Source organism: Lolium perenne, chromosome 4 (assembly GCF_019359855.2).
Source record: "Lolium perenne isolate Kyuss_39 chromosome 4, Kyuss_2.0, whole genome shotgun sequence".
NCBI lineage: Eukaryota > Viridiplantae > Streptophyta > Magnoliopsida > Poales > Poaceae > Lolium > Lolium perenne.
This window is the reverse complement of record NC_067247.2, coordinates 76552721-76567438: the sequence shown is the minus strand read 5'-3', so window position 1 is coordinate 76567438 and position 14718 is coordinate 76552721. Positions and strand designations below refer to the sequence as shown.

Sequence of the window (14718 nt, the reverse complement as noted above, 5' to 3'; positions counted from 1 at the left end):
TGTTTCGTTGTTCATCGATTGTTTTCTCCGGAATTAATACTAATGCATGTTTGTCAAAAAATATTTATTTTTTCGAGAACACATACTACTCTTTTCTTTTACATTGACTTAGGAAAATAGGTACTCTAATATTCGCTGCCCCTTTTAACTCTTCAAACTCAACGGCGTCTCCTTCAGCCTCGACGACGCCGGCGGCGGGAGGGACGCGTCCATGGCCGCGGGAGCGGGACCGGGCAAGGCCAGCGCCGACTTCGAGTTCTTCCTCGCCGGGTGCTCCGCGGTGTCCACCATTCTCCCCGCCGACCAGCTCTTCTCCGGCGGCAAGCTCGTGCCGCTCCGCATCCCCACGACCTCGTCTACCAGCTCGACCGCTGACGGGGTGCCGACGCGGACCTAGACGGAGCACGGCCTCCCTCGATCTCCCGGGCGCACGGCCTCCACCACCGCGCACGCGCGGCTCGGCATTGGGTCGAACACCCCGCGGGCGTGACCTGGCCGGCGCCGAGGCGGAGGCCGGAGCGCACAGCGAGACGCCGACCTAGACGGAGCAGCAGCGAGGCAGCGTGCAGCGCGCGGGCGAGGGCAGGACAAGGAGAGGGACGCCGACGGCGCCATGGTGCGGCGGCCGGCGTGGAGGACGTACGTACCTGCCGGCGCGCGCGAGAGAGAGAGGAGTTCGACGGCGCGGTGCTCGACGGCGTGGACGACGGCGAGCGCGCGGACGATGGCAACGGCGACGGCGCGGAGTTCGACGGCGTGGTGCTCGACGGCGGCGGCGTCGTGGTGCTCGACGGCGTGGACGACGGCGAGCGCGCGCGACGATCTTGTGAAGATTTTGGGGGATTTGGGGGAGATTTGGCCGCGCGGCTAAGTCAAAATGCTCAGGAACGACCTTTGGCACGGTTGGTGCCACCAACCGGTACGAAAGGCCTTTCGTACGGGTTGGTGGCACCAACCGGTGCCAAAGGTTTTTTTGTTTTTCTTTTTTCTTTTTCTGTTTTCTTTTCTTTTTCTTTGTTTCTTTTTCTTTTCTGTTTATTTTTTCTTCTCTGTTTCTTTTCTTTTCTTTTCTTTTCAATTTATTATTTTCTTTTATTTTCTTTTCTATTTATATTTTCTATTGCTTTTATTTTTTCTTTTCTTTTCTATTGCTTTTATTTTTTCTATTGCTTTTCTTTTTCTTTTCTTTTTCTTTTCTTTTCTTTTACTTTTTCCTTTTCTTTTATTTTCTATTTATTTTTTCCTTTTCTTTTCTTTTTCTGTTTCTTTTCTATTTCTTTTCTTTACTCCCGCCATGACGCCGTCCGCGCGGGAAAGTTTCCCGCCACGTACGACGTCGCGCGGGAAACTTTCCCGCCACGACGCCGCGCGTGGGAGAAAAAAGGCGGGAAAGAAAGGGCGGGAATGAAATTTTATTACGATTGAACTCGAATTAAAAGTACATAGCTTAACTGAAAATTAAAGATACATGACCAAATTCTACTGGGGAGTCATTCAGTCATACTCCTGCCTAGCCCTGTAGTACTCGCCACCGTAGTCGTCGTAGTCGCCGTCATCATCGTCGGCGGCATCGGGGTCGCGGTACTCGAACGTCGGCGGGTGAGCACGCGTGGGCTGGGACTGAGGGTAGCGCAGGCGGGGGCCACGGTAGGCCATGACGCCCTGGAGAGTCCGGCCGCGCCACCACAGCCGACGGCCGGCCTCGTTGAAGTTCGGAGGAGGCGGGCCGCCCTCCTCGTGCCTGGCAAGCGCCCTCTCACGCCGATTGATGAAGAAGCTTTCCCAAGTCGGGCTGTAGTCGGGATGCCACTGGGGATTCCTCCGCTGCTCTGGCGTGAGCTCGAAGTAGTAGTGGTTCGTGATGGCCATCTCGCGCGCCACACCTAGAGGCACCGGAGGGACCGGTACGCCTCCGACGCTTAGCAACCAGCCGGTCGGGACGCGGTAGCCCGGCGGGCAGGGGTAGTTCGAGGCGCAAAGCGCCTCCGCCTCCCGGGGGGTTAGAGATGCGATGGAAGCCATGGGAGAGAATGATGAGGTTTGCAGATATGAGTCTAGATGTGATATGTAAATGGTGGCCAAGCCTACATATATATAGTGAAAAAATGGCGGGAAGACAGAGGCGGGAACCGGTGGAAAGCGCGGGAAGAAAATAGGCGGAAGACAGATCGAGGCAAACCTTTAGTACCGGTTGGTGGGTGCAACCGGTACTAAAGCTGTCGGCAGGATAAGGACGCCCTGCTCGATGAGATAAAGTATGTAGCGCACGACGCCCTGTCGGTGGGATAAGGACGCGTGGGTAACCTTTAGTACCGGTTGGTGGGTGCAACCGGTACTAAAGCTGTCGGCAGGATAAGAACGCTCTGCTCGATGAGATAAAGTATGTAGCGCACGACGCCCTGTCGGTGGGAAATCTCCCGTGGCGGAACTTCTCGAATATGCCCTTGGTGCACATGCCCTATATTAATATCTTACATACAAGCCCGTGACTTAACTAGTAAAACAAGCCAACCATCTCCATTGTTAATATCTTACATACAGTAACATCATTACACAAAAGTGATTTCCATATTGAGATACACAAGTTATGATCCCTATATGTAGCTAGCTAGTCTTCTGAGTTTTCTTCGCTCGTTTCCCTTTCTTCTTACTGCGACGCAACCATGGACAATCTTCATTGTTTAAGATGATGCTTGGGTCAATTTTTACCTTGAAGGGTGGAATATCGTCAAACTTATTATAATCTTCTGACATGTCTGTCTTGTCCTCTACTCCCACGATGTTTCTTTTTCCTGAAAGAACTATGTGCCGCTTTGGCTCATCGTATGATGTGTCCTCTTGCCTTTCTTTTCTTTTTTTCGGTTTGCTAGACATATCCTTCACATAAAAAACCTGAGCCACTTCACTGGCTAGGACGAATGGTTCGGTGTCGTACCCAAGATTCTTGAAATCCACTGTAGTCATTCCGTACTGCGGGTCTACCTGTACCCCGTCTTTCAGGTTGAACCATTTACACCGGAACAAAGGGACCTTGAAATTAGGTCCATAGTCAAGTTCCCATATCTCCTCTATGTACCCATAATATGTGACCTTGTTCCCATTGCCATCTTCTGCATCAAAGCGGACACCAGGGATTTGGTTGGTGCTCTTTTTGTCTTGGGCCAAAGTGTAAAATGTGTTCCCATTAATCTCGTACCCTTGAAAAGTCGATATAGTAGAAGATGGTTGCTTGGCCAACAAGTACAGCTGCTCGTCATCGGTGACATTCATGAGACGTGTTTGCAACCAACCGCCGAAAGTCTTCATGTGTTCTCCATCAATCCAATCTTCACGTTGCTCGGTATTTAGAGCGTAAGATCTCCTTGTGTTCCTCTTTGTACGGAGCCACCAAGATGGAATTAAGTAGAACTGTGTAGTGTGCTTGAGTGAAAGAATGTCCGTCCATACACGTTGCTGATTTCTTTCCTAGCGTGCCTTTTCCACGCAGCCTCCCCTCATAGCGCGATTCAGGAACACCGATCGGCTTAAGGTCGTGAATAAAGTCAACACAAAACTCAATGACCTCCTCTGCTCCATAGCCCTTGGAGATGCTTCCTTACGGCCTAGCACGGTTATGAACGTACTTCTTTAAGACTCCCATGAATCTCTCAAAGGGGAACATGTTGTGTAGAAATACAGGACCGAGAACGCCAATCTCTTCGACCAGGTGAACTAGGAGATGTGTCATAATATTGAAGAAGGATGGTGGGAACACCAACTCGAAGCTGACTAGACATTGGACCACATCCTTCAGTAAATTTTGTAGAGTAAGTGGATTGATCACCTTCGAGAAATTGCATTGAGGAACGCACATAGCTTCACAATGGGTACTCGAACATTTTCCGGCGTAAGCCCCTCAATGCAACCGGAAGTAATTGTGTCATAATCACGTGGCAGTCATGAGACTTTAGGTTTTGAAACTTTTTCTCCGACATGTTTATTATTCCCTTTATATTCGACGAGAAGCCGACGGGACCTTGATGCTACTCAGGACTTCAAAAAGATCTCCTTCTCCTCTTTGGTAAGAGCATAGCTGGCAGGACCTTGATACTTCTCTGGATTCAGGTTGTTTCCTTCGTGGATACTTTGCTGGTCCTGCCGTGCATCCGGTGTATCTTTTGTCTTCCCATACACGCCCAAGAAGTTTAGCAGGTTCACGCAAAGATTTTTCGTCACGTGCATCACGTCGATTGCAGTAGTGAACCTCTAAGAATTTCCAGTAGGGTAGCTCCCAAAATTTCGACTTCTTCTTCCACATGGGTACGTGTCCGTCAACATCATGCGGAACAGATTGTCCGCCGGGACCCTTTCCAAAGATCACTTCTAAATCCTTGACCATATCATATATAACTTCCCCATTAGGGCGGGTAGGCTTGGTTCGGTTATCTGCCTCACCTCCGAAATGCTTTCCTCTCTTTCTTACGTGATGTTGTTTTGGAAGAAATCGACGATGCCCAGGTACACATTCTTGTTTCCCAAATAAATACTATCAGTCTCACCTAAACAAAGGTGTGCATGCATTGTATCCCTTGTTTGACTGCCCGAAATGTTACCAAGAGCAGGCCAATCATTGATGGTTACAAATAACAACGCTCGTAGGTTAAATTCCTTTTGTTCGTGCTCATCCCACACAGGTACACCTTCGTCACGCCACAACTCTAAAAGTTCTTCAACCAATGGCCTCGTGTACACATCAATGTCGTTGCCGGGTTGCTTCGGGCCCTGGATGAGCACGGCATCATAATGAACTTCCGCTTCATGCACAACCAAGGAGGAAGGTTATAGATACATAGAGTCACCGGCCAGGTGCTATGATCGGAGCTCGCTCCCCGAAAGGATTAAAGCCATCTGTACTTAGACCAAATCTTAAGTTCCTTGCGTCATCTGAAAATGACTTGAACTCTCTGTCGATTTTTCTCCACTGCGACCCGTCGTGGGGTGTCTCAAAGATCACATCTTTCTTACGGTCCTCTTTGTGCCATCGCAACAACTTGGCATGCTCTTTGTTCCGGAACAAACGTTTCAACCGTGGTATTATAGGAGCATACCACATCACATTCGAAGTAACCCTCTTCCTGGGGTGGACTCACCCTCAACATCGCCAGGGTCATCTCGCCTGATCTTATACCTCAATGCACTACATACCGGGCATGCATTCAAATTCTCGTACTCCCGCGGTAGAGGATGCAGTCATTGATGCATGCATGTATCTTCGCACCTCTAATCCTAGAGGGCAGACAACCTTCTTTGCTTCGTACGTGCTAGAGGGCAACACGTTCTCCCCTGGAAGCATCTTCTTTATTATTTTCAGCAACTTTTCAAATCCCTTGTCGAAGTACCATTCTCTGCCTTCCATCGCAAAGAATTCCAGCGTGGTACCCAGCTTTTTCTGACCATTTTCGCAATTTGGGTACAACAGTTTGTTGTGATCCTCTAACATTTTCTCCAACTTCAACCTCTCCTTTTCATTTCCGCAGTTCATCTTCGCATCAAGAATGGCCCGACCCAAATCGTCATCCGGGTCATCAAAAATCGGCTCATCGAAAATGGGCTCTTCTTCAGCTTCGTCTTCCCCTATTCTACTACCACCGTCTTCAGTGAATAAGGGATAGTTGTCACTATCCTCTTCTTCTTCGTTGTCTTCCAATATAACCCCTCTTTCTCCGTGCTTGGTCCAACAATTATAGCTGGGCATGAAACCATTCTCCAGCAGGTGGACGTGAAGGGTCTTCGAGGTAGAGTAATCCTTCATATTCTTACAGAACTACATGGACAATACATGAAACCATTCGACTGCCTGTTTGCCTCAGCCACGTTGAGAAAATAATGCATGCCAGTAATGAACTCGGGATGGACCCGGTCACCGTACATCCATTGTCGACTCATCTGCATTTTATATGTATATCAAAAATCATTAAGTACACAACATCATGGATATATGAGTGACCAACTTAATTAATATTCAAGTTCATCACATAAAACTAAGTTTTTTTATAAAAAAGAAGAGGCTCACCGAGGTTGTACGGTGCCGGCTAGGGGACGACGCTAGCGATCGACGGCGGTGAGGACGGGGATGATACTAATTAAAACCTACAAAATATACCATAATTTCAGCTCAAATTGATTATAAAAAAAGTAAAATCCCTAACTTAGGCATTTCATCAAACACCTTGCTAGCACTAGAAAAATAGTACGAGTTAAACTACCAAAGAAATGAGCTAAATTAGGAACGCCGGAAGAAAGGATGATATTGCTAACCCTTGGATAGATGCATGCCGTTAATCTTGTTAAAATGGTGGAGAAAAAATAGAGATTTATTGGAGTGTGAGAGGTGCAAAAATTTTGTGTGTGAGAGGAAGAAGAGAAAAATGAGATGAAGAGAAGAGCCGGCCAGGGGACGGGCTCGAGACTTGATGATAATATAGGGGGCACCCTTTGGTACCGGTTCGTGTTAAAAACCGGTACCAAAGGTCCTACCCGAGCCCCACCACGCGTCTGACAAATGGCCGAAGACCTTTCGTACCGGTTCCTAACACGAACCGGTACGAAAGCCCCTCACGAACCGGTGCCATTGCTCCTCGCCCGCCTGAGCCCCCGAACCGGTGCAGATTGCCCCATTGGCACCGGTTCGTAAGGGAACCGGTACCAATGGCTTAGATGGATGCCCCATTTTCCACTAGTGGTGTCATATCCGTGTGTCAAGTTTTGCCTACGTGTCATGTAATGCCTATATAGCACTAGCTTGGCACCTACCACCGACGTGTGGGGCCTAGCTCAATCTGACATTCTATTAGGAAATGACTAGGTATCAATGACAAGTGCGAGCACATGTCATTCTGGTATTTTTTACGATGTGTCTTTGACGGATAGGATGTCCTATTGACCAACTTTCCCTCCCCCCATCCAAAATTCTCCCTCCCAGTGCTATACTCCTATTTCTCGCGCCTCCCAAATGGCCAAATATTTAGACGTGAAATGACTCAAATCCCACTCAAATGACCCGCACCTAGGGACATTTTGGTGAAATCATCATTGAAAACCCCACCCAAATATAATCCCAATTGAGGAAAATATCCCAACCCACCGCGTCTCCTCTACCGAACCCTAACCCTTGTCTCTCCCCTGCAGCCGCCCACTCCGCCGCCTACCACCGTCGCTTAGCCTCCCCTCCACCACTCGTCGATGGTGGACAAGTTGCCTCAGCCTGACCCGTTCGATACAACGCCACTGCCATTTTCATCAGTGGCGTCGACCGTCGGTGCGCGTTCGGCTTTGCCACTAGATGACGCAGTGCGAGAAGTAGGCGAGGTTATGAAGATTTCACAGAGAACGTCATTATAGTTCATTACTGATGGTCAACTTTTGACGATCACATTTTCGTCAAAATATCGTCATAGACAAACTATTGTGACGATTCGGTGACAAAAATGAAGGGTCATATGTTAGCAGATTTCTTGCAGTGTCTGTTGTGCCGGTTCACTTAGGCTTCTAGGCCGTTGTCAGTTGTCACTATTATTGTCGAGCTTGCCAGCCATACACCCTCTCGCCCAGTGGCGGAGCGTGACCAAAAGCATAGCAGGGGCGAAGCAATGCTTTTCGAATTTTTTTGAACTATATGCACCCAAATTCGGTTGTAATTTCAAGTTCTATTTATACCACGGAGATGGTTTACAAGCTGCACTTAATTTGGTGATTTACGAAGGAATAGACCTAGCAAGTAAGTGATGAAAAATAGTATATTTTTGGCCAAGATCCACCGATATGACCAGTAATCCCTCTCTCAGTTGATGTTCCGCATAATTTTGCGTGAAAGTCAAGCTCAGTAAAGTTTGATCAATTATATAGGAAAATATACCACTTTATAATGTAATATTAGTATTATCAGAACATGGTGAAGTATATATTCATATTATATTGATTTTCTATCATTGATAATAATAATGTTTGCTATATAATCTGCCTAATTTTAAGAAAATAACTTTAACTAAAACTCATACGCAATATATTTGGGACAGAGGGAGTAGTGATTTATTGATTCACATTGAAATTGACATAGCAAGAGACTTTTAGTTCTAATGAGTATCCATATCCAGTGAGAGCAAGTACAATAAGTTCTAGTCAGCTGGCTATAAGGATTAAAATAGTATATTATTGCTTAGTTGGAGGAGAGAGATGAGGAGAGAGAAGGAGAGTGGACTCTTATGCAAGAGTCAGCTCTAGCACGTGCTCATAGGTACTTTGTGAGAGTGAAAGGAGGGTTATATATTGATAAAGTACTACATTTTTATAGCTCACTATTGTATATGTTGGCTCTAAATTGACTATAGATGACATGACACTTAGCTTATATACCTGTAAAATAGGTGCGTGCTTTTGGAAGGGGGGTTGTAACCCTGTTTCGCCTCCAAGGCGCTCTCGCCTTCGTCCTCCTCCTTTATCTTCCCGCTAGGATGGGCATGGACGATCTTGCGCAGAGACTAATACATGAATAGGTTACGCATTAGACTTTCCAATTGTGTGTTAGCATCTTGCATGGCCTTTTGTTTCTTTTCTCGGTCTCACCTAGCTCAGGGAAGGTGTGTATTGTTCTTACCGGATGATGATGTCATTTTTATTATTTAGAGTTATGACGTATCGAAACTTTTGTTTGCATAATCTTGCAATCAACGAGGCAAATTCAACGTTTTCTCATGCTATTGATTATTTTATCAAATTACTTGCAAAATACTATTCGTATCATTCCTATAGTTGAAAGCAAAATGACACTTTTACAACTATAAATATAACTATGTGGTGGGTAATGGAACCATGGTTTGAGTTGATGGTGGAGGTTTTATTGCAACTGGGTTTATATCTTCTCTTTCTTAATAGATGGCCCCAATTTGCTGATCTCACAGCAAGCCACGTCACTGGATTAGAAGTCTTCACCTTCCTGCTTAGTTCCCAGCTGTACGGCACCAGTCTGCTCGCCAGACGGAATTTCTCTTCAGGTTGGTCCCTGTTCGCCTAGAAAAAAAAGATCCGCTCTTCGTCTTCTTGACCTGGACTGCTGCCCGCTGCCGCGACCTAAGTTTTGATGGCCATCAAGGCCACGAATGCTGAGCGACCTGCCTCCTCGCCACAAATGCTCCTAAAAATAGCCGATGCAGCCCACCATCATCATTATTGCCGGCAAATACGCAAGAAACTGTTGCAATGAACTCAGCCGTCGCCTCCATCCTCACGTTTAAATAGCTACCCATCAACAACCAGCCTGCTCGTGACTCCATTGCTGGAACCAGCCTCCAGCGATGCAAGCGACTCTGCTCTCCACTCTAGATTTCTTTCTCCAGTTCATTTTTTTATTATCCCCTTCCTCATGTTTTTCAATCTGTTAGGTTGTGTGCCGGCTCCAAACCCGCTCGACGTTTTGCCTCCCCCGCGATTTGGTTGGATTTTCCTTGGATTGTTCCTTCTACTCACTCAATCCCACCCTGATTTAATTGAATTTTGCGTACTGGTCGCTCAAGCAAGGAGGAAGAAGCTATCATCACGTCTCAGCTTATGAACGCTGGACATGCTGCCTCCATTGGTACGTACAGACTCTCACCTCTTATTCTTCACTTTTAGTGTACATTGAATCAGCATAGGTATCTTCTATCTTCTTGCTCGGTCGCATGTAGTATTTGTTCCGTTTGAATCCTGCCTGAAATTTATTTATTACATGGAATTTACCTCCCTAGAATCTTCCATCAAGTGCAATCGTTAAACCAGATTTTTTTATAGATGATCGTTAAACCAGATAAGTCTTCACCTTCCTGCTTAATTCCCAGCTGTACGCCAGACGGAATTTCTCTTCAGGTTGGTCCCTGTTCGCCTAGAAAAAAAAGATCCGCTCTTCGTCTTCCTGACCTGGACTGCTGCCCGCTGCCGCGACCTAAGCCTTGATGGCCATCAAGGCCACGAATGCTGAGCGACCTGCCTCCTCGCCACAAATGCTCCTAAAAATAGCCGATGCAGCCCACCATCATCATTATTGCCGGCAAATACGCAAGAAACTGTTGCAATGAACTCAGCCGTCGCCTCCATCCTCACGTTTAAATAGCTACCCGTCAACAACCAGCCTGCTCGTGACTCCATTGCTGGAACCAGCCTCCAGCGATGCAAGCGACTCTGCTCTCCACTCTAGATTTCTTTCTCCAGTTCATTTTTTTACTATCCCCTTCCTCATGTTTTTCAATCTGTTAGGTTGTGTGCCGGCTCCAAACCCGCTCGACGTTTTGCCTCCCCCGCGATTTGGTTAGATTTTCCTTGGATTGTTCCTGCTACTCACTCAATCCCACCCTGATTTAATTGAATTTTACGTACTGGTCGCTCAAGCAAGGAGGAAGCAGCTATCATCACGTCTCAGCTTATGAACGCTGGACATGCTGCCTCCATTGGTACGTACAGACTCTCACCTCTTATTCTTCACTTTTAGTGTACATTGAATCAGCATAGGTATCTTCTATCTTCTTGCTCGGTCGCATGTAGTATTTGTTCCGTTTGAATCCTGCCTGAAATTTATTTATTACATGGAATTTACCTCCCTAGAATCTTCCATCAAGTGCAATCGTTAAACCAGATTTTTTTATAGATGATCGTTAAACCAGATTGACTAGATATCAAAATAACAACTGCCTGCTTCCTTGGTGTGTGCAGTTTGCAAAGATGGATACTCTTGAAAGTTCTGAAAATTCTGTGTGGTCCATCATGGTAGACAATCCGTCTCATGCAGTCGTGGACTCATGGATGCCGACACCGTTGTGAGCAGCCAAAGAATAGAGGTTAGTTGGGATCATATGTCCCTATAATTTTTTTATTAGTGTATAGACATACATGTCGATTTATTTAGAGAACTTGAAACAACAAACAAAGAAAGGTACAAAAAGTAATAAAAAAATCAGCGCACGATGCATCTTATCACAAATGCAATTTTTTACATAGCATGGTGAAAAAGATATGAATCTTCGAGCTGGAGAACTTCAAATTTAGAATGTCAGACGACATAAGCAAAAGTATGTACCCTTCCTCATATCACATGTCAAATATTACTTTCACGTTTACATGTTTATCCTCAAACAACATGGCTGACAACAATGTTGCACAGTCATCTAAGAAAGGCAAGAGGATCAACACCCAGGTATCATTAATCTCATATCATAACAATATCAAAATTTTGAGTATATTACATGTAAGATAACTACTACACAAGACCTTTCTAATAGTTTTTGTACCCACATGACCACTCATGGAAACAACCAATAGCTCCATTTGCTCCTACCTAAAATTAGTTTTGTCGCTTACATAAAGATTTACTGATTACTAGGTTGATTTCCTTCAATTGTAATCCAGATGGAGACAGAAAGTTGCATCCTATGTATTTTAGCCATTGTGCTAGCTGATGCTACTTCTGCAATGTTGTCGCTGTTTCTCAGATGATCCGCAGTTGTATTTGGTTCTGAGGAGTTCTCTATCAATTTTCCTAAGTTCATAACAATCATTGCATCACTCCTTGCTCATCCAACTTATCAACAGTTTAAGAAATAGATCGACCATACTTATCTTCTCAAGAGGGCTTCATAAATATTGTATGCACAATAATATTTCTATAAATCCCGCAGCAACGCGCGGGGTAGCATCTAGTTTACATAGAACTAACAACAAATGTCGCCTAGTACGTGATTCTTGCGTTGTATCTTAAGCGTTAACCACGAGATCTATAACAACTATGAGGAAGTTAGTTATATCTTCTTCCTTTTCATATCAACGGACATTAAAACCTGGCTGTGTGTCAAGAGAGGCCTAGCTGGTAGGAATACTTTTTAACTCCCCGCCTGGTAGATCCTCGAGGGGAACAAATGTTTGTTCTAGTTGTCTATGATGAATTATATATCAAGCCAACTCGGGGCTTGATAAGAGAATAAACCAGAAGTCGGTGGTTTACAAAAGGGTGGATATGCGGGGTCACGAAGAAGGATGGTGATTGGCTTGAATCTTATACTAGGCTCCACACCAAGAAAGTGTGGACGGAAAATGTCGCTGATCGGCAGCAAGGATAAAAATATCTTATGGAAAAAGTAACACACCACTATAGAGTGTATTGAGTTGCGAGGAGCTCTCCATACTTTTCGACATCGCCCATGCTTGGGGAAGAGGGAGGGTTGAGATTCCGGCCGGCACTTCCTCATGACGCCTAGTAAGCGCATCTCTAGTAGTGTCTGAACTCGCCGAAACTGAAAACGGCGAGTCCAGTCTCCCGAACTTTATGGTTTCGTTAATTTTAGGTCAGGCACATAATACAAATCGAATAGACGAACTGAAAAACGAAATCAAACTTTTGCGGGAAATTTTAGGGCTTGCAAAATGTAACAGTTCGATGCTCCGATTGAGCTTACATACAAACTTAATTTACATGTAAAACATAAATTTAACTACTAATCCTCTGCCGCGTGACTACTTTGACCAAAATTTGGCCCCGGGATAGTCACCGGGGCCTCTACGCGCGGCGGAGAACGGCTAGGCGGCGGTAGGCGCGGCGGAGGTGGAGGCGGGAGGAGTCTTACTCCTCGTCGAGGGTGAAAACCTCGAGCTCGACACGGAGGACGCGCGCCTCCGCCTCGTACTCCATGACCCGACACACGTTCTCCTGCTCCTCGCGGCGGAAGAGCGTGCATGCCTCCACCTCCGAAATGACGGTAATCTGTTGGATCGCTGTCGCCTCCTCTGTCTCGTCGTGGACGTAATCCTCGCTTCTGAGGCGAAGCGGCAGCGTGTCTTTCTCGTCGTCGTTGCTGCTGTCAGGGAGCGGCGGGTGGCACGAGCCGCCAACGGAAGACCCCTCGCCGCTATTCGCGTAGCACGCGAGTTTCCCCGGGGGCGTGAGCCCCCAGTTCGTCCACCTCCGCGCGGACCGCTTGTGCGCTCCCTCGGAGCGCACCCACTTCGCGCGCTCCGCTTCTGAGTGGAAATATGACGGATGAGGCGGCGAGACTCCTCCGCCAATATGCCCTCCTCCCATACCAGATCTTCCTGCGCCAGCCATGGGGAACAGAGCGGAGGTCGAGGCAGAGCGGATTGAGCGATTGAGCGGCGGGAATTCCTCGCTGGAGTGGGAGGCTTTTTTGCGGTGGAGGGGAGTAGGGTTTCGGAACCGATCTTCCCTTCCCGCCCTAGTTAAATAAGGGGCGGGCAAGATTTTTCTCGGGCCCCTGAAATCAGTTTACGAGCTAGGCTGCGAGTTCAAGCACTGCTCTGGGCCACTTTCGGTCCGAACCGTAAACTGGTCAGGAAAGATCGGTTGCGGCGTGTTTTACGGTTACTGCTAGAGATGCTCTAAGTTGAAACACGGGTGTGTTAAAGGGCATATTCTTATCATGACTCCCATTGGCCGGCTGGATCTGGTGGCAAGAGCTGTTGGACCTCTCACGCCCGGATCCGTTTCGGCCGCTGCCAAATCTACGAGCTCTTGAGCGTTTGCGCCGTCGTCTCAAACCTCCTTCATGGTTGCGTAGACATGTTGGTTGGTGGGCGGTGGTGTTGATGGTTTGTTTTGAGTCTTGCGGTGACATTTTCTATGGCAGTGCAGAAATCATCATCGCTCATTGCTCCAGTATCCAAGTTCTCCGGCGTATTGTCAAGGGCCTCTAGGTTAGATTCGTCCGCTTTTTCGGCCCCAGTGTGGAGCCGGAATTTGAACTAGAAGTAACTTGCCTAACGAAGTGATACCTCCGCTTCTCAAACGCCTGGGTGAGCGAGGCGGATCTGCGCTAGTCTTCCACCATTAACTCATGCAATAGGGCGATTTGGGTGGGCCCTGAATTATTCAAATCGAAGGCGGAATTTTTCAGAGGAAACTCCTGCCTAGATTGATCTTCCGCGAACGTGTTCAGCTCGTAGGCGGTCAGTGTGGGGCTTGAGGTCATATCAGCGATCTCGCTGATGAAGATGTGGATGTTGCCGATTGGAAAAATCGTGTAGTGATCACGGCTTCTCTGGGACATAGGCCGAACCACCATCTGTGAGCCACCCCAACTTGGAGGTATTGGGGATTACATCATTGGTATAACCATGAAGTATATCCACAACAGGCGTCACAGCCACCCCGCCGCCACTTCCACCCTGCCCCTGCATAGGTCTCTACGTCGGGCGCGCATTGTCCTCAACCCGGCGCCCGTCCTGGACGTCGAGAACCACGAGCGACCGCGGCTAATAGAGGAGAAGGTCGGCACTGGTGGAGACTGGAGAGTGGAGACCTGATTTCTTTTTCTTTCTTTTATTTCATAGTTAAGTGATAACTTTTTTACCCTGCACAAATTCAAGATCCGTTGACTGTCGATTTGGTGAAACTGATAGCTACTAGGTTGGGGGTCGCTAGTGGTGCGTAACGCCCCTCGCCAACTGCGTAAGGGCACTTCGTCGATTATCATGCTTACGGCATGGTGGATTTAGAAACACCGGAACGCGGTGGTCTTCGACAATGCACGGCCTTCGGTGATATCCTTGTTCAACAACATCGTGGCCGAGGTGTGGCAATGGGCGGACGCGGGAGCCCGGGGTGTGCGCTAGTTACTCCTCTAGTTTAATTTTTTTCTTCCTTTTCTTAGGTCGAGTTGTACGGCGTGATACGTCCGTCCTCAGACTTGTACATAAACTCTTTTT

At 47.2% G+C, this 14718-nt stretch overlaps 1 long non-coding RNA gene across 1 annotated transcript; it reads right to left on the bottom strand.

Moving 5' to 3' along the window:
* Nucleotides 1-5817: 5817 nt before the first annotated feature.
* LOC139830861 (uncharacterized) lies at nucleotides 5818-6710 on the bottom strand. The gene is made up of 2 exons (XR_011744361.1): nucleotides 6053-6710; nucleotides 5818-5925 (listed from the first exon to the last, which is right to left on the bottom strand). It is a non-coding gene; the product is annotated as an uncharacterized lncRNA (long non-coding RNA).
* Nucleotides 6711-14718: the final 8008 nt, after the last annotated feature.